A 23,342-nucleotide genomic window follows, 5' to 3' on the forward strand; every position below is an offset into this window, starting at 1 on the left:
ATAATTAGGGATAAAGCTAACAGGTGATCATTACTCGTCATGTAACATGATACAAAGGGTCAGAAGAGGAACTGATTCAGGGTTACAATTTGGACTTCGCAGACAACAGGAGCACTAAATGGTGCTGAGGGGGACTCAATAAAGTGGACCGGCCGCCTAATGTAAGCAATTGTGCACAAATATTGTACGATGACTAGCGTTGCCGGTGCTTTTTTCTTAAAGAGTCAGTTCTTGGCACCCATTCCCTACTTGACTCAGCCTAATCTTCAAGAATATTTGTCAAGAACTAAAAAAAATCCAGAAAAGGTTTAACCTCCCAGGCGGGGATACTGACCACTATACTAACGAGGAGACGTGAGGGCATGAAATGAACAGCTGCTGATGTCTGCACAGCATCCAGCGACCACCTAGCTGGCCTAGGGGGGTCTCATTTTCCCCGTCAAACGGCTTGCCCGATCTAAGGCTAATTTCTTTCTTTTTATCGGCACCAGGCTTAAAACTCAGTTTAAGGCGATAGTTCCGGGCTATGTTTGACTCCAGAGTTGAATCTGTCATCCCGCATTTCCTCAGCAAATCAAGCTACCCATCTCAAGTCTCATGAGCTGAGGACGGCAAAGTCCCTGTGGGCTTAGGACAGTCAAAGAAACCCCTGGGCTGCATGCTAAGCCCCTTTTCGGCTTCACTTTCCGAATCCTGCCCTAGCTTGCGATTAGTTTTTTTCTCACTTCTTGCCCCCATCTCCCACCTTGCCTCATGGTCTCCCCTCCTCTGCGCACCTGACAGTTTGCCTGCCCTTCCACTGCCTGTCTCCAGACTTTCCAAGGAGAAAAGGCAAAGCACTAAAGCGGGCCGGGCAACGGGTCAAGTTCCGCTTTCGGCGACTAGCAGGGAGGTAGCGTGGCCGAGCGGTCTAAGGCGCTGGATTAAGGCTCCAGTCTCTTCGGAGGCGTGGGTTCAAATCCCACCGCTGCCACTTTTCCTGGCCTTGCATTTTAAAGAAGAACGTAACGTTGACCTCTTCCTTCATTAGTGCCACCTCTGTCGCAATGAGCAAGCGGATGGTATGCCACACCCTGCAGGAAAAAGGTTTCGCTTCTGACGTCTTGCTTTTCTGGACATCCAGTCTCAAGTTTCCCATCTGGAACGGCGCTCCCTGCTGCTTTGTGAAGGCTTGCTGCAAGACCCTTCGAAACCCAGGAGCTCTTGCGTTGAGCTGTGACGCGTCCTGGGAAGACCTCCCGTTGCAGCGGAATGAGCCCCACTTCCAGGGCGTGCTGGTAGCAAATTTCCCACAGCCCACAGGGAGCAAACGATCCCAGGTGTGATGTATCACCAGGAGAGGCTGAGATGAGAGTAGGGGTTCACGCGTGTGCCCGGACCGAGGTTAATGATGGGATTAGAGCTAGGGTTAGATGCAGGGAAAGAGTGAGAGTTATAATTAGGGATAAAGCTAACAGGTGATCATTACTCGTCATGTAACATGATACAAAGGGTCAGAAGAGGAACTGATTCAGGGTTACAATTTGGACTTCGCAGACAACAGGAGCACTAAATGGTGCTGAGGGGGACTCAATAAAGTGGACCGGCCGCCTAATGTAAGCAATTGTGCACAAATATTGTACGATGACTAGCGTTGCCGGTGCTTTTTTCTTAAAGAGTCAGTTCTTGGCACCCATTCCCTACTTGACTCAGCCTAATCTTCAAGAATATTTGTCAAGAACTAAAAAAAATCCAGAAAAGGTTTAACCTCCCCCCGGTCTCCCGCGTGACAGGCGGGGATACTGACCATTATACTAACGAGGAGACGTGAGGGCATGAAATGAACAGCTGCTGATGTCTGCACAGCATCCAGCGACCACCTAGCTGGCCTAGGGGGTCTCATTTTCCCCCGTCAAACGGCTTGCCCGATCTAAGGCTAATTTCTTTCTTTTTATCGGCACCAGGCTTAAAACTCAGTTTAAGGCGATAGTTCCGGGCTATGTTTGACTCCAGAGTTGAATCTGTCATCCCGCATTTCCTCAGCAAATCAAGCTACCCATCTCAAGTCTCATGAGCTGAGGACGGCAAAGTCCCTGTGGGCTTAGGACAGTCAAAGAAACCCCTGGGCTGCATGCTAAGCCCCTTTTCGGCTTCACTTTCCGAATCCTGCCCTAGCTTGCGATTAGTTTTTTTCTCACTTCTTGCCCCCATCTCCCACCTTGCCTCATGGTCTCCCCTCCTCTGCGCACCTGACAGTTTGCCTGCCCTTCCACTGCCTGTCTCCAGACTTTCCAAGGAGAAAAGGCAAAGCACTAAAGCGGGCCGGGCAACGGGTCAAGTTCCGCTTTCGGCGACTAGCAGGGAGGTAGCGTGGCCGAGCGGTCTAAGGCGCTGGATTAAGGCTCCAGTCTCTTCGGAGGCGTGGGTTCAAATCCCACCGCTGCCACTTTTCCTGGCCTTGCATTTTAAAGAAGAACGTAACGTTGACCTCTTCCTTCATTAGTGCCACCTCTGTCGCAATGAGCAAGCGGATGGTATGCCACACCCTGCAGGAAAAAGGTTTCGCTTCTGACGTCTTGCTTTTCTGGACATCCAGTCTCAAGTTTCCCATCTGGAACGGCGCTCCCTGCTGCTTTGTGAAGGCTTGCTGCAAGACCCTTCGAAACCCAGGAGCTCTTGCGTTGAGCTGTGACGCGTCCTGGGAAGACCTCCCGTTGCAGCGGAATGAGCCCCACTTCCAGGGCGTGCTGGTAGCAAATTTCCCACAGCCCACAGGGAGCAAACGATCCCAGGTGTGATGTATCACCAGGAGAGGCTGAGATGAGAGTAGGGGTTCACGCGTGTGCCCGGACCGAGGTTAATGATGGGATTAGAGCTAGGGTTAGATGCAGGGAAAGAGTGAGAGTTATAATTAGGGATAAAGCTAACAGGTGATCATTACTCGTCATGTAACATGATACAAAGGGTCAGAAGAGGAACTGATTCAGGGTTACAATTTGGACTTCGCAGACAACAGGAGCACTAAATGGTGCTGAGGGGGACTCAATAAAGTGGACCGGCCGCCTAATGTAAGCAATTGTGCACAAATATTGTACGATGACTAGCGTTGCCGGTGCTTTTTTCTTAAAGAGTCAGTTCTTGGCACCCATTCCCTACTTGACTCAGCCTAATCTTCAAGAATATTTGTCAAGAACTAAAAAAAATCCAGAAAAGGTTTAACCTCCCCGTCGGGGAATTGAGCCCCGGTCTCCCGCGTGACAGGCGGGGATACTGACCACTATACTAACGAGGAGACGTGAGGGCATGAAATGAACAGCTGCTGATGTCTGCACAGCATCCAGCGACCACCTAGCTGGCCTAGGGGGTCTCATTTTCCCCCGTCAAACGGCTTGCCCGATCTAAGGCTAATTTCTTTCTTTTTATCGGCACCAGGCTTAAAACTCAGTTTAAGGCGATAGTTCCGGGCTATGTTTGACTCCAGAGTTGAATCTGTCATCCCGCATTTCCTCAGCAAATCAAGCTACCCATCTCAAGTCTCATGAGCTGAGGACGGCAAAGTCCCTGTGGGCTTAGGACAGTCAAAGAAACCCCTGGGCTGCATGCTAAGCCCCTTTTCGGCTTCACTTTCCGAATCCTGCCCTAGCTTGCGATTAGTTTTTTTCTCACTTCTTGTCCCCATCTCCCACCTTGCCTCATGGTCTCCCCTCCTCTGCGCACCTGACAGTTTGCCTGCCCTTCCACTGCCTGTCTCCAGACTTTCCAAGGAGAAAAGGCAAAGCACTAAAGCGGGCCGGGCAACGGGTCAAGTTCCGCTTTCGGCGACTAGCAGGGAGGTAGCGTGGCCGAGCGGTCTAAGGCGCTGGATTAAGGCTCCAGTCTCTTCGGAGGCGTGGGTTCAAATCCCACCGCTGCCACTTTTCCTGGCCTTGCATTTTAAAGAAGAACGTAACGTTGACCTCTTCCTTCATTAGTGCCACCTCTGTCGCAATGAGCAAGCGGATGGTATGCCACACCCTGCAGGAAAAAGGTTTCGCTTCTGACGTCTTGCTTTTCTGGACATCCAGTCTCAAGTTTCCCATCTGGAACGGCGCTCCCTGCTGCTTTGTGAAGGCTTGCTGCAAGAGCCTTCGAAACCCAGGAGCTCTTGCGTTGAGCTGTGACGCGTCCTGGGAAGACCTCCCGTTGCAGCGGAATGAGCCCCACTTCCAGGGCGTGCTGGTAGCAAATTTCCCACAGCCCACAGGGAGCAAACGATCCCAGGTGTGATGTATCACCAGGAGAGGCTGAGATGAGAGTAGGGGTTCACGCGTGTGCCCGGACCGAGGTTAATGATGGGATTAGAGCTAGGGTTAGATGCAGGGAAAGAGTGAGAGTTATAATTAGGGATAAAGCTAACAGGTGATCATTACTCGTCATGTAACATGATACAAAGGGTCAGAAGAGGAACTGATTCAGGGTTACAATTTGGACTTCGCAGACAACAGGAGCACTAAATGGTGCTGAGGGGGACTCAATAAAGTGGACCGGCCGCCTAATGTAAGCAATTGTGCACAAATATTGTACGATGACTAGCGTTGCCGGTGCTTTTTTCTTAAAGAGTCAGTTCTTGGCACCCATTCCCTACTTGACTCAGCCTAATCTTCAAGAATATTTGTCAAGAACTAAAAAAAATCCAGAAAAGGTTTAACCTCCCCCCGGTCTCCCGCGTGACAGGCGGGGATACTGACCACTATACTAACGAGGAGACGTGAGGGCATGAAATGAACAGCTGCTGATGTCTGCACAGCATCCAGCGACCACCTAGATGGCCTAGGGGGTCTCATTTTCCCCCGTCAAACGGCTTGCCCGATCTAAGGCTAATTTCTTTCTTTTTATCGGCACCAGGCTTAAAACTCAGTTTAAGGCGATAGTTCCGGGCTATGTTTGACTCCAGAGTTGAATCTGTCATCCCGCATTTCCTCAGCAAATCAAGCTACCCATCTCAAGTCTCATGAGCTGAGGACGGCAAAGTCCCTGTGGGCTTAGGACAGTCAAAGAAACCCCTGGGCTGCATGCTAAGCCCCTTTTCGGCTTCACTTTCCGAATCCTGCCCTAGCTTGCGATTAGTTTTTTTCTCACTTCTTGCCCCCATCTCCCACCTTGCCTCATGGTCTCCCCTCCTCTGCGCACCTGACAGTTTGCCTGCCCTTCCACTGAAGCGGGCCGGGCAACGGGTCAAGTTCCGCTTTCGGCGACTAGCAGGGAGGTAGCGTGGCCGAGCGGTCTAAGGCGCTGGATTAAGGCTCCAGTCTCTTCGGAGGCGTGGGTTCAAATCCCACCGCTGCCACTTTTCCTGGCCTTGCATTTTAAAGAAGAACGTAACGTTGACCTCTTCCTTCATTAGTGCCACCTCTGTCGCAATGAGCAAGCGGATGGTATGCCACACCCTGCAGGAAAAAGGTTTCGCTTCTGACGTCTTGCTTTTCTGGACATCCAGTCTCAAGTTTCCCATCTGGAACGGCGCTCCCTGCTGCTTTGTGAAGGCTTGCTGCAAGAGCCTTCGAAACCCAGGAGCTCTTGCGTTGAGCTGTGACGCGTCCTGGGAAGACCTCCCGTTGCAGCGGAATGAGCCCCACTTCCAGGGCGTGCTGGTAGCAAATTTCCCACAGCCCACAGGGAGCAAACGATCCCAGGTGTGATGTATCACCAGGAGAGGCTGAGATGAGAGTAGGGGTTCACGCGTGTGCCCGGACCGAGGTTAATGATGGGATTAGAGCTAGGGTTAGATGCAGGGAAAGAGTGAGAGTTATAATTAGGGATAAAGCTAACAGGTGATCATTACTCGTCATGTAACATGATACAAAGGGTCAGAAGAGGAACTGATTCAGGGTTACAATTTGGACTTCGCAGACAACAGGAGCACTAAATGGTGCTGAGGGGGACTCAATAAAGTGGACCGGCCGCCTAATGTAAGCAATTGTGCACAAATATTGTACGATGACTAGCGTTGCCGGTGCTTTTTTCTTAAAGAGTCAGTTCTTGGCACCCATTCCCTACTTGACTCAGCCTAATCTTCAAGAATATTTGTCAAGAACTAAAAAAAATCCAGAAAAGGTTTAACCTCCCCGTCGGGAATTGAACCCCCGTCTCCCGCGTGACAGGCGGGGATACTGACCACTATACTAACGAGGAGACGTGAGGGCATGAAATGAACAGCTGCTGATGTCTGCACAGCATCCAGCGACCACCTAGCTGGCCTAGGGGGTCTCATTTTCCCCCGTCAAACGGCTTGCCCGATCTAAGGCTAATTTCTTTCTTTTTATCGGCACCAGGCTTAAAACTCAGTTTAAGGCGATAGTTCCGGGCTATGTTTGACTCCAGAGTTGAATCTGTCATCCCGCATTTCCTCAGCAAATCAAGCTACCCATCTCAAGTCTCATGAGCTGAGGACGGCAAAGTCCCTGTGGGCTTAGGACAGTCAAAGAAACCCCTGGGCTGCATGCTAAGCCCCTTTTCGGCTTCACTTTCCGAATCCTGCCCTAGCTTGCGATTAGTTTTTTTCTCACTTCTTGCCCCCATCTCCCACCTTGCCTCATGGTCTCCCCTCCTCTGCGCACCTGACAGTTTGCCTGCCCTTCCACTGCCTGTCTCCAGACTTTCCAAGGAGAAAAGGCAAAGCACTAAAGCGGGCCGGGCAACGGGTCAAGTTCCGCTTTCGGCGACTAGCAGGGAGGTAGCGTGGCCGAGCGGTCTAAGGCGCTGGATTAAGGCTCCAGTCTCTTCGGAGGCGTGGGTTCAAATCCCACCGCTGCCACTTTTCCTGGCCTTGCATTTTAAAGAAGAACGTAACGTTGACCTCTTCCTTCATTAGTGCCACCTCTGTCGCAATGAGCAAGCGGATGGTATGCCACACCCTGCAGGAAAAAGGTTTCGCTTCTGACGTCTTGCTTTTCTGGACATCCAGTCTCAAGTTTCCCATCTGGAACGGCGCTCCCTGCTGCTTTGTGAAGGCTTGCTGCAAGAGCCTTCGAAACCCAGGAGCTCTTGCGTTGAGCTGTGACGCGTCCTGGGAAGACCTCCCGTTGCAGCGGAATGAGCCCCACTTCCAGGGCGTGCTGGTAGCAAATTTCCCACAGCCCACAGGGAGCAAACGATCCCAGGTGTGATGTATCACCAGGAGAGGCTGAGATGAGAGTAGGGGTTCACGCGTGTGCCCGGACCGAGGTTAATGATGGGATTAGAGCTAGGGTTAGATGCAGGGAAAGAGTGAGAGTTATAATTAGGGATAAAGCTAACAGGTGATCATTACTCGTCATGTAACATGATACAAAGGGTCAGAAGAGGAACTGATTCAGGGTTACAATTTGGACTTCGCAGACAACAGGAGCACTAAATGGTGCTGAGGGGGACTCAATAAAGTGGACCGGCCGCCTAATGTAAGCAATTGTGCACAAATATTGTACGATGACTAGCGTTGCCGGTGCTTTTTTCTTAAAGAGTCAGTTCTTGGCACCCATTCCCTACTTGACTCAGCCTAATCTTCAAGAATATTTGTCAAGAACTAAAAAAAATCCAGAAAAGGTTTAACCTCCCCCCGGTCTCCCGCGTGACAGGCGGGGATACTGACCATTATACTAACGAGGAGACGTGAGGGCATGAAATGAACAGCTGCTGATGTCTGCACAGCATCCAGCGACCACCTAGCTGGCCTAGGGGGTCTCATTTTCCCCCGTCAAACGGCTTGCCCGATCTAAGGCTAATTTCTTTCTTTTTATCGGCACCAGGCTTAAAACTCAGTTTAAGGCGATAGTTCCGGGCTATGTTTGACTCCAGAGTTGAATCTGTCATCCCGCATTTCCTCAGCAAATCAAGCTACCCATCTCAAGTCTCATGAGCTGAGGACGGCAAAGTCCCTGTGGGCTTAGGACAGTCAAAGAAACCCCTGGGCTGCATGCTAAGCCCCTTTTCGGCTTCACTTTCCGAATCCTGCCCTAGCTTGCGATTAGTTTTTTTCTCACTTCTTGCCCCCATCTCCCACCTTGCCTCATGGTCTCCCCTCCTCTGCGCACCTGACAGTTTGCCTGCCCTTCCACTGCCTGTCTCCAGACTTTCCAAGGAGAAAAGGCAAAGCACTAAAGCGGGCCGGGCAACGGGTCAAGTTCCGCTTTCGGCGACTAGCAGGGAGGTAGCGTGGCCGAGCGGTCTAAGGCGCTGGATTAAGGCTCCAGTCTCTTCGGAGGCGTGGGTTCAAATCCCACCGCTGCCACTTTTCCTGGCCTTGCATTTTAAAGAAGAACGTAACGTTGACCTCTTCCTTCATTAGTGCCACCTCTGTCGCAATGAGCAAGCGGATGGTATGCCACACCCTGCAGGAAAAAGGTTTCGCTTCTGACGTCTTGCTTTTCTGGACATCCAGTCTCAAGTTTCCCATCTGGAACGGCGCTCCCTGCTGCTTTGTGAAGGCTTGCTGCAAGACCCTTCGAAACCCAGGAGCTCTTGCGTTGAGCTGTGACGCGTCCTGGGAAGACCTCCCGTTGCAGCGGAATGAGCCCCACTTCCAGGGCGTGCTGGTAGCAAATTTCCCACAGCCCACAGGGAGCAAACGATCCCAGGTGTGATGTATCACCAGGAGAGGCTGAGATGAGAGTAGGGGTTCACGCGTGTGCCCGGACCGAGGTTAATGATGGGATTAGAGCTAGGGTTAGATGCAGGGAAAGAGTGAGAGTTATAATTAGGGATAAAGCTAACAGGTGATCATTACTCGTCATGTAACATGATACAAAGGGTCAGAAGAGGAACTGATTCAGGGTTACAATTTGGACTTCGCAGACAACAGGAGCACTAAATGGTGCTGAGGGGGACTCAATAAAGTGGACCGGCCGCCTAATGTAAGCAATTGTGCACAAATATTGTACGATGACTAGCGTTGCCGGTGCTTTTTTCTTAAAGAGTCAGTTCTTGGCACCCATTCCCTACTTGACTCAGCCTAATCTTCAAGAATATTTGTCAAGAACTAAAAAAAATCCAGAAAAGGTTTAACCTCCCCGTCGGGGAATTGAGCCCCGGTCTCCCGCGTGACAGGCGGGGATACTGACCACTATACTAACGAGGAGACGTGAGGGCATGAAATGAACAGCTGCTGATGTCTGCACAGCATCCAGCGACCACCTAGCTGGCCTAGGGGGTCTCATTTTCCCCCGTCAAACGGCTTGCCCGATCTAAGGCTAATTTCTTTCTTTTTATCGGCACCAGGCTTAAAACTCAGTTTAAGGCGATAGTTCCGGGCTATGTTTGACTCCAGAGTTGAATCTGTCATCCCGCATTTCCTCAGCAAATCAAGCTACCCATCTCAAGTCTCATGAGCTGAGGACGGCAAAGTCCCTGTGGGCTTAGGACAGTCAAAGAAACCCCTGGGCTGCATGCTAAGCCCCTTTTCGGCTTCACTTTCCGAATCCTGCCCTAGCTTGCGATTAGTTTTTTTCTCACTTCTTGTCCCCATCTCCCACCTTGCCTCATGGTCTCCCCTCCTCTGCGCACCTGACAGTTTGCCTGCCCTTCCACTGCCTGTCTCCAGACTTTCCAAGGAGAAAAGGCAAAGCACTAAAGCGGGCCGGGCAACGGGTCAAGTTCCGCTTTCGGCGACTAGCAGGGAGGTAGCGTGGCCGAGCGGTCTAAGGCGCTGGATTAAGGCTCCAGTCTCTTCGGAGGCGTGGGTTCAAATCCCACCGCTGCCACTTTTCCTGGCCTTGCATTTTAAAGAAGAACGTAACGTTGACCTCTTCCTTCATTAGTGCCACCTCTGTCGCAATGAGCAAGCGGATGGTATGCCACACCCTGCAGGAAAAAGGTTTCGCTTCTGACGTCTTGCTTTTCTGGACATCCAGTCTCAAGTTTCCCATCTGGAACGGCGCTCCCTGCTGCTTTGTGAAGGCTTGCTGCAAGAGCCTTCGAAACCCAGGAGCTCTTGCGTTGAGCTGTGACGCGTCCTGGGAAGACCTCCCGTTGCAGCGGAATGAGCCCCACTTCCAGGGCGTGCTGGTAGCAAATTTCCCACAGCCCACAGGGAGCAAACGATCCCAGGTGTGATGTATCACCAGGAGAGGCTGAGATGAGAGTAGGGGTTCACGCGTGTGCCCGGACCGAGGTTAATGATGGGATTAGAGCTAGGGTTAGATGCAGGGAAAGAGTGAGAGTTATAATTAGGGATAAAGCTAACAGGTGATCATTACTCGTCATGTAACATGATACAAAGGGTCAGAAGAGGAACTGATTCAGGGTTACAATTTGGACTTCGCAGACAACAGGAGCACTAAATGGTGCTGAGGGGGACTCAATAAAGTGGACCGGCCGCCTAATGTAAGCAATTGTGCACAAATATTGTACGATGACTAGCGTTGCCGGTGCTTTTTTCTTAAAGAGTCAGTTCTTGGCACCCATTCCCTACTTGACTCAGCCTAATCTTCAAGAATATTTGTCAAGAACTAAAAAAAATCCAGAAAAGGTTTAACCTCCCCCCGGTCTCCCGCGTGACAGGCGGGGATACTGACCACTATACTAACGAGGAGACGTGAGGGCATGAAATGAACAGCTGCTGATGTCTGCACAGCATCCAGCGACCACCTAGATGGCCTAGGGGGTCTCATTTTCCCCCGTCAAACGGCTTGCCCGATCTAAGGCTAATTTCTTTCTTTTTATCGGCACCAGGCTTAAAACTCAGTTTAAGGCGATAGTTCCGGGCTATGTTTGACTCCAGAGTTGAATCTGTCATCCCGCATTTCCTCAGCAAATCAAGCTACCCATCTCAAGTCTCATGAGCTGAGGACGGCAAAGTCCCTGTGGGCTTAGGACAGTCAAAGAAACCCCTGGGCTGCATGCTAAGCCCCTTTTCGGCTTCACTTTCCGAATCCTGCCCTAGCTTGCGATTAGTTTTTTTCTCACTTCTTGCCCCCATCTCCCACCTTGCCTCATGGTCTCCCCTCCTCTGCGCACCTGACAGTTTGCCTGCCCTTCCACTGAAGCGGGCCGGGCAACGGGTCAAGTTCCGCTTTCGGCGACTAGCAGGGAGGTAGCGTGGCCGAGCGGTCTAAGGCGCTGGATTAAGGCTCCAGTCTCTTCGGAGGCGTGGGTTCAAATCCCACCGCTGCCACTTTTCCTGGCCTTGCATTTTAAAGAAGAACGTAACGTTGACCTCTTCCTTCATTAGTGCCACCTCTGTCGCAATGAGCAAGCGGATGGTATGCCACACCCTGCAGGAAAAAGGTTTCGCTTCTGACGTCTTGCTTTTCTGGACATCCAGTCTCAAGTTTCCCATCTGGAACGGCGCTCCCTGCTGCTTTGTGAAGGCTTGCTGCAAGAGCCTTCGAAACCCAGGAGCTCTTGCGTTGAGCTGTGACGCGTCCTGGGAAGACCTCCCGTTGCAGCGGAATGAGCCCCACTTCCAGGGCGTGCTGGTAGCAAATTTCCCACAGCCCACAGGGAGCAAACGATCCCAGGTGTGATGTATCACCAGGAGAGGCTGAGATGAGAGTAGGGGTTCACGCGTGTGCCCGGACCGAGGTTAATGATGGGATTAGAGCTAGGGTTAGATGCAGGGAAAGAGTGAGAGTTATAATTAGGGATAAAGCTAACAGGTGATCATTACTCGTCATGTAACATGATACAAAGGGTCAGAAGAGGAACTGATTCAGGGTTACAATTTGGACTTCGCAGACAACAGGAGCACTAAATGGTGCTGAGGGGGACTCAATAAAGTGGACCGGCCGCCTAATGTAAGCAATTGTGCACAAATATTGTACGATGACTAGCGTTGCCGGTGCTTTTTTCTTAAAGAGTCAGTTCTTGGCACCCATTCCCTACTTGACTCAGCCTAATCTTCAAGAATATTTGTCAAGAACTAAAAAAAATCCAGAAAAGGTTTAACCTCCCCGTCGGGAATTGAACCCCCGTCTCCCGCGTGACAGGCGGGGATACTGACCACTATACTAACGAGGAGACGTGAGGGCATGAAATGAACAGCTGCTGATGTCTGCACAGCATCCAGCGACCACCTAGCTGGCCTAGGGGGGTCTCATTTTCCCCGTCAAACGGCTTGCCCGATCTAAGGCTAATTTCTTTCTTTTTATCGGCACCAGGCTTAAAACTCAGTTTAAGGCGATAGTTCCGGGCTATGTTTGACTCCAGAGTTGAATCTGTCATCCCGCATTTCCTCAGCAAATCAAGCTACCCATCTCAAGTCTCATGAGCTGAGGACGGCAAAGTCCCTGTGGGCTTAGGACAGTCAAAGAAACCCCTGGGCTGCATGCTAAGCCCCTTTTCGGCTTCACTTTCCGAATCCTGCCCTAGCTTGCGATTAGTTTTTTTCTCACTTCTTGCCCCCATCTCCCACCTTGCCTCATGGTCTCCCCTCCTCTGCGCACCTGACAGTTTGCCTGCCCTTCCACTGCCTGTCTCCAGACTTTCCAAGGAGAAAAGGCAAAGCACTAAAGCGGGCCGGGCAACGGGTCAAGTTCCGCTTTCGGCGACTAGCAGGGAGGTAGCGTGGCCGAGCGGTCTAAGGCGCTGGATTAAGGCTCCAGTCTCTTCGGAGGCGTGGGTTCAAATCCCACCGCTGCCACTTTTCCTGGCCTTGCATTTTAAAGAAGAACGTAATGTTGACCTCTTCCTTCATTAGTGCCACCTCTGTCGCAATGAGCAAGCGGATGGTATGCCACACCCTGCAGGAAAAAGGTTTCGCTTCTGACGTCTTGCTTTTCTGGACATCCAGTCTCAAGTTTCCCATCTGGAACGGCGCTCCCTGCTGCTTTGTGAAGGCTTGCTGCAAGACCCTTCGAAACCCAGGAGCTCTTGCGTTGAGCTGTGACGCGTCCTGGGAAGACCTCCCGTTGCAGCGGAATGAGCCCCACTTCCAGGGCGTGCTGGTAGCAAATTTCCCACAGCCCACAGGGAGCAAACGATCCCAGGTGTGATGTATCACCAGGAGAGGCTGAGATGAGAGTAGGGGTTCACGCGTGTGCCCGGACCGAGGTTAATGATGGGATTAGAGCTAGGGTTAGATGCAGGGAAAGAGTGAGAGTTATAATTAGGGATAAAGCTAACAGGTGATCATTACTCGTCATGTAACATGATACAAAGGGTCAGAAGAGGAACTGATTCAGGGTTACAATTTGGACTTCGCAGACAACAGGAGCACTAAATGGTGCTGAGGGGGACTCAATAAAGTGGACCGGCCGCCTAATGTAAGCAATTGTGCACAAATATTGTACGATGACTAGCGTTGCCGGTGCTTTTTTCTTAAAGAGTCAGTTCTTGGCACCCATTCCCTACTTGACTCAGCCTAATCTTCAAGAATATTTGTCAAGAACTAAAAAAAATCCAGAAAAGGTTTAACCTCCCCGTCGGGGAATTGAACCCCGGGGATACTGACCATTATACTAACGAGGAGACGTGAGGGCATGAAATGAACAGCTGCTGATGTCTGCACAGCATCCAGCGACCACCTAGCTGGCCTAGGGGGTCTCATTTTCCCCCGTCAAACGGCTTGCCCGATCTAAGGCTAATTTCTTTCTTTTTATCGGCACCAGGCTTAAAACTCAGTTTAAGGCGATAGTTCCGGGCTATGTTTGACTCCAGAGTTGAATCTGTCATCCCGCATTTCCTCAGCAAATCAAGCTACCCATCTCAAGTCTCATGAGCTGAGGACGGCAAAGTCCCTGTGGGCTTAGGACAGTCAAAGAAACCCCTGGGCTGCATGCTAAGCCCCTTTTCGGCTTCACTTTCCGAATCCTGCCCTAGCTTGCGATTAGTTTTTTTCTCACTTCTTGCCCCCATCTCCCACCTTGCCTCATGGTCTCCCCTCCTCTGCGCACCTGACAGTTTGCCTGCCCTTCCACTGCCTGTCTCCAGACTTTCCAAGGAGAAAAGGCAAAGCACTAAAGCGGGCCGGGCAACGGGTCAAGTTCCGCTTTCGGCGACTAGCAGGGAGGTAGCGTGGCCGAGCGGTCTAAGGCGCTGGATTAAGGCTCCAGTCTCTTCGGAGGCGTGGGTTCAAATCCCACCGCTGCCACTTTTCCTGGCCTTGCATTTTAAAGAAGAACGTAACGTTGACCTCTTCCTTCATTAGTGCCACCTCTGTCGCAATGAGCAAGCGGATGGTATGCCACACCCTGCAGGAAAAAGGTTTCGCTTCTGACGTCTTGCTTTTCTGGACATCCAGTCTCAAGTTTCCCATCTGGAACGGCGCTCCCTGCTGCTTTGTGAAGGCTTGCTGCAAGACCCTTCGAAACCCAGGAGCTCTTGCGTTGAGCTGTGACGCGTCCTGGGAAGACCTCCCGTTGCAGCGGAATGAGCCCCACTTCCAGGGCGTGCTGGTAGCAAATTTCCCACAGCCCACAGGGAGCAAACGATCCCAGGTTTGATGTATCACCAGGAGAGGCTGAGATGAGAGTAGGGGTTCACGCGTGTGCCCGGACCGAGGTTAATGATGGGATTAGAGCTAGGGTTAGATGCAGGGAAAGAGTGAGAGTTATAATTAGGGATAAAGCTAACAGGTGATCATTACTCGTCATGTAACATGATACAAAGGGTCAGAAGAGGAACTGATTCAGGGTTACAATTTGGACTTCGCAGACAACAGGAGCACTAAATGGTGCTGAGGGGGACTCAATAAAGTGGACCGGCCGCCTAATGTAAGCAATTGTGCACAAATATTGTACGATGACTAGCGTTGCCGGTGCTTTTTTCTTAAAGAGTCAGTTCTTGGCACCCATTCCCTACTTGACTCAGCCTAATCTTCAAGAATATTTGTCAAGAACTAAAAAAAATCCAGAAAAGGTTTAACCTCCCCGTCGGGGAATTGAGCCCCGGTCTCCCGCGTGACAGGCGGGGATACTGACCACTATACTAACGAGGAGACGTGAGGGCATGAAATGAACAGCTGCTGATGTCTGCACAGCATCCAGCGACCACCTAGCTGGCCTAGGGGGTCTCATTTTCCCCCGTCAAACGGCTTGCCCGATCTAAGGCTAATTTCTTTCTTTTTATCGGCACCAGGCTTAAAACTCAGTTTAAGGCGATAGTTCCGGGCTATGTTTGACTCCAGAGTTGAATCTGTCATCCCGCATTTCCTCAGCAAATCAAGCTACCCATCTCAAGTCTCATGAGCTGAGGACGGCAAAGTCCCTGTGGGCTTAGGACAGTCAAAGAAACCCCTGGGCTGCATGCTAAGCCCCTTTTCGGCTTCACTTTCCGAATCCTGCCCTAGCTTGCGATTAGTTTTTTTCTCACTTCTTGTCCCCATCTCCCACCTTGCCTCATGGTCTCCCCTCCTCTGCGCACCTGACAGTTTGCCTGCCCTTCCACTGCCTGTCTCCAGACTTTCCAAGGAGAAAAGGCAAAGCACTAAAGCGGGCCGGGCAACGGGTCAAGTTCCGCTTTCGGCGACTAGCAGGGAGGTAGCGTGGCCGAGCGGTCTAAGGCGCTGGATTAAGGCTCCAGTCTCTTCGGAGGCGTGGGTTCAAATCCCACCGCTGCCACTTTTCCTGGCCTTGCATTTTAAAGAAGAACGTAACGTTGACCTCTTCCTTCATTAGTGCCACCTCTGTCGCAATGAGCAAGCGGATGGTATGCCACACCCTGCAGGAAAAAGGTTTCGCTTCTGACGTCTTGCTTTTCTGGACATCCAGTCTCAAGTTTCCCATCTGGAACGGCGCTCCCTGCTGCTTTGTGAAGGCTTGCTGCAAGAGCCTTCGAAACCCAGGAGCTCTTGCGTTGAGCTGTGACGCGTCCTGGGAAGACCTCCCGTTGCAGCGGAATGAGCCCCACTTCCAGGGCGTGCTGGTAGCAAATTTCCCACAGCCCACAGGGAGCAAACGATCCCAGGTGTGATGTATCACCAGGAGAGGCTGAGATGAGAGTAGGGGTTCACGCGTGTGCCCGGACCGAGGTTAATGATGGGATTAGAGCTAGGGTTAGATGCAGGGAAAGAGTGAGAGTTATAATTAGGGATAAAGCTAACAGGTGATCATTACTCGTCATGTAACATGATACAAAGGGTCAGAAGAGGAACTGATTCAGGGTTACAATTTGGACTTCGCAGACAACAGGAGCACTAAATGGTGCTGAGGGGGACTCAATAAAGTGGACCGGCCGCCTAATGTAAGCAATTGTGCACAAATATTGTACGATGACTAGCGTTGCCGGTGCTTTTTTCTTAAAGAGTCAGTTCTTGGCACCCATTCCCTACTTGACTCAGCCTAATCTTCAAGAATATTTGTCAAGAACTAAAAAAAATCCAGAAAAGGTTTAACCTCCCCGTCGGGAATTGAACCCCCGTCTCCCACGTGACAGGCGGGGATACTGACCACTATACTAACGAGGAGACGTGAGGGCATGAAATGAACAGCTGCTGATGTCTGCACAGCATCCAGCGACCACCTAGCTGGCCTAGGGGGGTCTCATTTTCCCCGTCAAACGGCTTGCCCGATCTAAGGCTAATTTCTTTCTTTTTATCGGCACCAGGCTTAAAACTCAGTTTAAGGCGATAGTTCCGGGCTATGTTTGACTCCAGAGTTGAATCTGTCATCCCGCATTTCCTCAGCAAATCAAGCTACCCATCTCAAGTCTCATGAGCTGAGGACGGCAAAGTCCCTGTGGGCTTAGGACAGTCAAAGAAACCCCTGGGCTGCATGCTAAGCCCCTTTTCGGCTTCACTTTCCGAATCCTGCCCTAGCTTGCGATTAGTTTTTTTCTCACTTCTTGCCCCCATCTCCCACCTTGCCTCATGGTCTCCCCTCCTCTGCGCACCTGACAGTTTGCCTGCCCTTCCACTGCCTGTCTCCAGACTTTCCAAGGAGAAAAGGCAAAGCACTAAAGCGGGCCGGGCAACGGGTCAAGTTCCGCTTTCGGCGACTAGCAGGGAGGTAGCGTGGCCGAGCGGTCTAAGGCGCTGGATTAAGGCTCCAGTCTCTTCGGAGGCGTGGGTTCAAATCCCACCGCTGCCACTTTTCCTGGCCTTGCATTTTAAAGAAGAACGTAACGTTGACCTCTTCCTTCATTAGTGCCACCTCTGTCGCAATGAGCAAGCGGATGGTATGCCACACCCTGCAGGAAAAAGGTTTCGCTTCTGACGTCTTGCTTTTCTGGACATCCAGTCTCAAGTTTCCCATCTGGAACGGCGCTCCCTGCTGCTTTGTGAAGGCTTGCTGCAAGACCCTTCGAAACCCAGGAGCTCTTGCGTTGAGCTGTGACGCGTCCTGGGAAGACCTCCCGTTGCAGCGGAATGAGCCCCACTTCCAGGGCGTGCTGGTAGCAAATTTCCCACAGCCCACAGGGAGCAAACGATCCCAGGTGTGATGTATCACCAGGAGAGGCTGAGATGAGAGTAGGGGTTCACGCGTGTGCCCGGACCGAGGTTAATGATGGGATTAGAGCTAGGGTTAGATGCAGGGAAAGAGTGAGAGTTATAATTAGGGATAAAGCTAACAGGTGATCATTACTCGTCATGTAACATGATACAAAGGGTCAGAAGAGGAACTGATTCAGGGTTACAATTTGGACTTCGCAGACAACAGGAGCACTAAATGGTGCTGAGGGGGACTCAATAAAGTGGACCGGCCGCCTAATGTAAGCAATTGTGCACAAATATTGTACGATGACTAGCGTTGCCGGTGCTTTTTTCTTAAAGAGTCAGTTCTTGGCACCCATTCCCTACTTGACTCAGCCTAATCTTCAAGAATATTTGTCAAGAACTAAAAAAAATCCAGAAAAGGTTTAACCTCCCCCCGGTCTCCCGCGTGACAGGCGGGGATACTGACCATTATACTAACGAGGAGACGTGAGGGCATGAAATGAACAGCTGCTGATGTCTGCACAGCATCCAGCGACCACCTAGCTGGCCTAGGGGGTCTCATTTTCCCCCGTCAAACGGCTTGCCCGATCTAAGGCTAATTTCTTTCTTTTTATCGGCACCAGGCTTAAAACTCAGTTTAAGGCGATAGTTCCGGGCTATGTTTGACTCCAGAGTTGAATCTGTCATCCCGCATTTCCTCAGCAAATCAAGCTACCCATCTCAAGTCTCATGAGCTGAGGACGGCAAAGTCCCTGTGGGCTTAGGACAGTCAAAGAAACCCCTGGGCTGCATGCTAAGCCCCTTTTCGGCTTCACTTTCCGAATCCTGCCCTAGCTTGCGATTAGTTTTTTTCTCACTTCTTGCCCCCATCTCCCACCTTGCCTCATGGTCTCCCCTCCTCTGCGCACCTGACAGTTTGCCTGCCCTTCCACTGCCTGTCTCCAGACTTTCCAAGGAGAAAAGGCAAAGCACTAAAGCGGGCCGGGCAACGGGTCAAGTTCCGCTTTCGGCGACTAGCAGGGAGGTAGCGTGGCCGAGCGGTCTAAGGCGCTGGATTAAGGCTCCAGTCTCTTCGGAGGCGTGGGTTCAAATCCCACCGCTGCCACTTTTCCTGGCCTTGCATTTTAAAGAAGAACGTAACGTTGACCTCTTCCTTCATTAGTGCCACCTCTGTCGCAATGAGCAAGCGGATGGTATGCCACACCCTGCAGGAAAAAGGTTTCGCTTCTGACGTCTTGCTTTTCTGGACATCCAGTCTCAAGTTTCCCATCTGGAACGGCGCTCCCTGCTGCTTTGTGAAGGCTTGCTGCAAGACCCTTCGAAACCCAGGAGCTCTTGCGTTGAGCTGTGACGCGTCCTGGGAAGACCTCCCGTTGCAGCGGAATGAGCCCCACTTCCAGGGCGTGCTGGTAGCAAATTTCCCACAGCCCACAGGGAGCAAACGATCCCAGGTGTGATGTATCACCAGGAGAGGCTGAGATGAGAGTAGGGGTTCACGCGTGTGCCCGGACCGAGGTTAATGATGGGATTAGAGCTAGGGTTAGATGCAGGGAAAGAGTGAGAGTTATAATTAGGGATAAAGCTAACAGGTGATCATTACTCGTCATGTAACATGATACAAAGGGTCAGAAGAGGAACTGATTCAGGGTTACAATTTGGACTTCGCAGACAACAGGAGCACTAAATGGTGCTGAGGGGGACTCAATAAAGTGGACCGGCCGCCTAATGTAAGCAATTGTGCACAAATATTGTACGATGACTAGCGTTGCCGGTGCTTTTTTCTTAAAGAGTCAGTTCTTGGCACCCATTCCCTACTTGACTCAGCCTAATCTTCAAGAATATTTGTCAAGAACTAAAAAAAATCCAGAAAAGGTTTAACCTCCCCGTCGGGGAATTGAGCCCCGGTCTCCCGCGTGACAGGCGGGGATACTGACCACTATACTAACGAGGAGACGTGAGGGCATGAAATGAACAGCTGCTGATGTCTGCACAGCATCCAGCGACCACCTAGCTGGCCTAGGGGGTCTCATTTTCCCCCGTCAAACGGCTTGCCCGATCTAAGGCTAATTTCTTTCTTTTTATCGGCACCAGGCTTAAAACTCAGTTTAAGGCGATAGTTCCGGGCTATGTTTGACTCCAGAGTTGAATCTGTCATCCCGCATTTCCTCAGCAAATCAAGCTACCCATCTCAAGTCTCATGAGCTGAGGACGGCAAAGTCCCTGTGGGCTTAGGACAGTCAAAGAAACCCCTGGGCTGCATGCTAAGCCCCTTTTCGGCTTCACTTTCCGAATCCTGCCCTAGCTTGCGATTAGTTTTTTTCTCACTTCTTGTCCCCATCTCCCACCTTGCCTCATGGTCTCCCCTCCTCTGCGCACCTGACAGTTTGCCTGCCCTTCCACTGCCTGTCTCCAGACTTTCCAAGGAGAAAAGGCAAAGCACTAAAGCGGGCCGGGCAACGGGTCAAGTTCCGCTTTCGGCGACTAGCAGGGAGGTAGCGTGGCCGAGCGGTCTAAGGCGCTGGATTAAGGCTCCAGTCTCTTCGGAGGCGTGGGTTCAAATCCCACCGCTGCCACTTTTCCTGGCCTTGCATTTTAAAGAAGAACGTAACGTTGACCTCTTCCTTCATTAGTGCCACCTCTGTCGCAATGAGCAAGCGGATGGTATGCCACACCCTGCAGGAAAAAGGTTTCGCTTCTGACGTCTTGCTTTTCTGGACATCCAGTCTCAAGTTTCCCATCTGGAACGGCGCTCCCTGCTGCTTTGTGAAGGCTTGCTGCAAGAGCCTTCGAAACCCAGGAGCTCTTGCGTTGAGCTGTGACGCGTCCTGGGAAGACCTCCCGTTGCAGCGGAATGAGCCCCACTTCCAGGGCGTGCTGGTAGCAAATTTCCCACAGCCCACAGGGAGCAAACGATCCCAGGTGTGATGTATCACCAGGAGAGGCTGAGATGAGAGTAGGGGTTCACGCGTGTGCCCGGACCGAGGTTAATGATGGGATTAGAGCTAGGGTTAGATGCAGGGAAAGAGTGAGAGTTATAATTAGGGATAAAGCTAACAGGTGATCATTACTCGTCATGTAACATGATACAAAGGGTCAGAAGAGGAACTGATTCAGGGTTACAATTTGGACTTCGCAGACAACAGGAGCACTAAATGGTGCTGAGGGGGACTCAATAAAGTGGACCGGCCGCCTAATGTAAGCAATTGTGCACAAATATTGTACGATGACTAGCGTTGCCGGTGCTTTTTTCTTAAAGAGTCAGTTCTTGGCACCCATTCCCTACTTGACTCAGCCTAATCTTCAAGAATATTTGTCAAGAACTAAAAAAAATCCAGAAAAGGTTTAACCTCCCCGTCGGGGAATTGAACCCCGGTCTCCCGCGTGACAGGCGGGGATACTGACCACTATACTAACGAGGAGACGTGAGGGCACGAAATGAACAGCTGCTGATGTCTGCACAGCATCCAGCGACCACCTAGATGGCCTAGGGGGTCTCATTTTCCCCCGTCAAACGGCTTGCCCGATCTAAGGCTAATTTCTTTCTTTTTATCGGCACCAGGCTTAAAACTCAGTTTAAGGCGATAGTTCCGGGCTATGTTTGACTCCAGAGTTGAATCTGTCATCCCGCATTTCCTCAGCAAATCAAGCTACCCATCTCAAGTCTCATGAGCTGAGGACGGCAAAGTCCCTGTGGGCTTAGGACAGTCAAAGAAACCCCTGGGCTGCATGCTAAGCCCCTTTTCGGCTTCACTTTCCGAATCCTGCCCTAGCTTGCGATTAGTTTTTTTCTCACTTCTTGCCCCCATCTCCCACCTTGCCTCATGGTCTCCCCTCCTCTGCGCACCTGACAGTTTGCCTGCCCTTCCACTGCCTGTCTCCAGACTTTCCAAGGAGAAAAGGCAAAGCACTAAAGCGGGCCGGGCAACGGGTCAAGTTCCGCTTTCGGCGACTAGCAGGGAGGTAGCGTGGCCGAGCGGTCTAAGGCGCTGGATTAAGGCTCCAGTCTCTTCGGAGGCGTGGGTTCAAATCCCACCGCTGCCACTTTTCCTGGCCTTGCATTTTAAAGAAGAACGTAACGTTGACCTCTTCCTTCATTAGTGCCACCTCTGTCGCAATGAGCAAGCGGATGGTATGCCACACCCTGCAGGAAAAAGGTTTCGCTTCTGACGTCTTGCTTTTCTGGACATCCAGTCTCAAGTTTCCCATCTGGAACGGCGCTCCCTGCTGCTTTGTGAAGGCTTGCTGCAAGAGCCTTCGAAACCCAGGAGCTCTTGCGTTGAGCTGTGACGCGTCCTGGGAAGACCTCCCGTTGCAGCGGAATGAGCCCCACTTCCAGGGCGTGCTGGTAGCAAATTTCCCACAGCCCACAGGGAGCAAACGATCCCAGGTGTGATGTATCACCAGGAGAGGCTGAGATGAGAGTAGGGGTTCACGCGTGTTGCCGGACCGAGGTTAATGATGGGATTAGAGCTAGGGTTAGATGCAGGGAAAGAGTGAGAGTTATAATTAGGGATAAAGCTAACAGGTGATCATTACTCGTCATGTAACATGATACAAAGGGTCAGAAGAGGAACTGATTCAGGGTTACAATTTGGACTTCGCAGACAACAGGAGCACTAAATGGTGCTGAGGGGGACTCAATAAAGTGGACCGGCCGCCTAATGTAAGCAATTGTGCACAAATATTGTACGATGACTAGCGTTGCCGGTGCTTTTTTCTTAAAGAGTCAGTTCTTGGCACCCATTCCCTACTTGACTCAGCCTAATCTTCAAGAATATTTGTCAAGAACTAAAAAAAATCCAGAAAAGGTTTAACCTCCCCCCGGTCTCCCGCGTGACAGGCGGGGATACTGACCACTATACTAACGAGGAGACGTGAGGGCATGAAATGAACAGCTGCTGATGTCTGCACAGCATCCAGCGACCACCTAGATGGCCTAGGGGGTCTCATTTTCCCCCGTCAAACGGCTTGCCCGATCTAAGGCTAATTTCTTTCTTTTTATCGGCACCAGGCTTAAAACTCAGTTTAAGGCGATAGTTCCGGGCTATGTTTGACTCCAGAGTTGAATCTGTCATCCCGCATTTCCTCAGCAAATCAAGCTACCCATCTCAAGTCTCATGAGCTGAGGACGGCAAAGTCCCTGTGGGCTTAGGACAGTCAAAGAAACCCCTGGGCTGCATGCTAAGCCCCTTTTCGGCTTCACTTTCCGAATCCTGCCCTAGCTTGCGATTAGTTTTTTTCTCACTTCTTGCCCCCATCTCCCACCTTGCCTCATGGTCTCCCCTCCTCTGCGCACCTGACAGTTTGCCTGCCCTTCCACTGAAGCGGGCCGGGCAACGGGTCAAGTTCCGCTTTCGGCGACTAGCAGGGAGGTAGCGTGGCCGAGCGGTCTAAGGCGCTGGATTAAGGCTCCAGTCTCTTCGGAGGCGTGGGTTCAAATCCCACCGCTGCCACTTTTCCTGGCCTTGCATTTTAAAGAAGAACGTAACGTTGACCTCTTCCTTCATTAGTGCCACCTCTGTCGCAATGAGCAAGCGGATGGTATGCCACACCCTGCAGGAAAAAGGTTTCGCTTCTGACGTCTTGCTTTTCTGGACATCCAGTCTCAAGTTTCCCATCTGGAACGGCGCTCCCTGCTGCTTTGTGAAGGCTTGCTGCAAGAGCCTTCGAAACCCAGGAGCTCTTGCGTTGAGCTGTGACGCGTCCTGGGAAGACCTCCCGTTGCAGCGGAATGAGCCCCACTTCCAGGGCGTGCTGGTAGCAAATTTCCCACAGCCCACAGGGAGCAAACGATCCCAGGTGTGATGTATCACCAGGAGAGGCTGAGATGAGAGTAGGGGTTCACGCGTGTGCCCGGACCGAGGTTAATGATGGGATTAGAGCTAGGGTTAGATGCAGGGAAAGAGTGAGAGTTATAATTAGGGATAAAGCTAACAGGTGATCATTACTCGTCATGTAACATGATACAAAGGGTCAGAAGAGGAACTGATTCAGGGTTACAATTTGGACTTCGCAGACAACAGGAGCACTAAATGGTGCT

The 23,342-nt window shown here is 51.3% G+C and overlaps 1 non-coding gene across 1 annotated transcript; it reads right to left on the reverse strand.

The window, feature by feature from the left end:
• Positions 1-20,649: 20,649 nt before the first annotated feature.
• TRNAD-GUC (transfer RNA aspartic acid (anticodon GUC)) lies at positions 20,650-20,721 on the reverse strand. The gene has a single exon. It is a non-coding gene; the product is annotated as a tRNA-Asp (tRNA).
• Between the last annotated feature and the right edge of the window lie 2,621 nt (positions 20,722-23,342).

Source organism: Ambystoma mexicanum, unplaced genomic scaffold, assembly GCF_040938575.1.
Source record: "Ambystoma mexicanum isolate Mex_15411 unplaced genomic scaffold, UKY_AmexF1_1 Mex_scaf20, whole genome shotgun sequence".
Lineage (NCBI taxonomy): Eukaryota > Metazoa > Chordata > Amphibia > Caudata > Ambystomatidae > Ambystoma > Ambystoma mexicanum.